The sequence below is a fragment of the Benincasa hispida genome, unplaced genomic scaffold, assembly GCF_009727055.1.
Source record: "Benincasa hispida cultivar B227 unplaced genomic scaffold, ASM972705v1 Contig384, whole genome shotgun sequence".
In the NCBI taxonomy this organism is placed as follows: Eukaryota; Viridiplantae; Streptophyta; class Magnoliopsida; order Cucurbitales; family Cucurbitaceae; genus Benincasa; species Benincasa hispida.
The window spans coordinates 283,107-284,589 of NW_024064828.1; positions in this window are offsets into that span (position 1 = coordinate 283,107).

Genomic DNA, 1,483 nt, shown 5'->3' on the forward strand with positions numbered 1-1,483 from the left:
TAGAACATTTTCAAAATGTATTTTAAACAAGGCTTTATTCAAATAATTAAAAAAAACAACTTTAGCGAATTCAAATACATTGTACACACAGTTATTGTGCAGTAAGACGAGTACGTTGGTTTTTCTATGAATTAGTTTTTAAAATGATGATTTATCTGTTGGATGAACACCATCACGCAGTGGAAGAAATCAGGATCCATAAGCATTCTAATTCATTAATTTTGGTTGAAAAGAAACATGCTAAAAAACAGAGTATAATGGGTTTCTTGAACATACCTTGGCTGAACCAACGAAATCTTCATTTCCAGTTGTAAAATCCTCCAAATCCTTGTGCAGACCACCATAAGATCTTTCCTACTATTCTTTTGGTGCTCTAGATTGAGTTGTGAGACTCAAAATAAGCTGGAATCAAAGGGAATATAGAGAAAACTCACTGAACAGAACTCATTGAAGAACAACTTCTTCATCCGAAACTTTTAGAAAAAATTCAGTCGGTTCTCTACCCATTTCTTCACTCCAATCTTTTTAATATATTGTAGACTATCATGCAAAGAGATGTGCTGCATGGGATGCAGCTCATGCTTGGAGTATACCAAAGGAGAAGTGGTGGGTTCTTTGTAAGCTATTTGAAGATGACTTGAAAAAACCCATTTTCAAATTTTTGTGTAATTTTCAATTTCCAAAATCCATTTTGATTTTAAATTCATATTTTATTTCTAAAATTAAAATTTATTAATTTTACAAATTAATTTCAAAAATTAATTTTCTAATAAAATTAATAAATAATTATTTACACAATTTAAATAATTCTAATGAATTTAATATCTAATATTAAATTAATTTTTACACAAATTCATCTTCATATATTTAAATCATATTTAAATATATTTTCTCCAATTCCATTTGATTCTAATTTGAACGTTTCAAATTAACTTATCACGCTACTCTAGAGCTATTCCATTTCCAAGCTAGTAGGGGGACCTCATGGACCTACAGATCATGGGCTCCAACGATCCGAGATTAATCGACTAAACTCATTAGACCAATCTAATCCCCATTCGTTAACTAATGGGTCACTCCTCTAAAGCCCATAGTTGAACTCGCCTCACTGTAGATATATTATGTCCACTCGATATAACCATGATTAGTAAGTTAACCCTTCACAGGTTGTTCGCAATAACGGTTGGGTCAAATCTCTGTTTTACCCCCAAAATTACCTATTGTTCCTTACGTCCCTACTGATCCCCTAATGAACAACTGTTTTTGATCCAATCACAAAACCGAGTTCCTCTCATGCCAAATGAGAGGGCGGGATCCCTTGTTCAAGCCCCAGAATCAACACTTAAAGGAACAACCTCTCTACTATTCCTAAAACGAGTAGGAGTGAATTCCCTCTTGCACCCTATGTCCCCAGCTATCTATCTAGTCTTATCCTTAAAATGATAGTCATATTGAGCCGACGTTGTTGAGCCAACCCTCACCT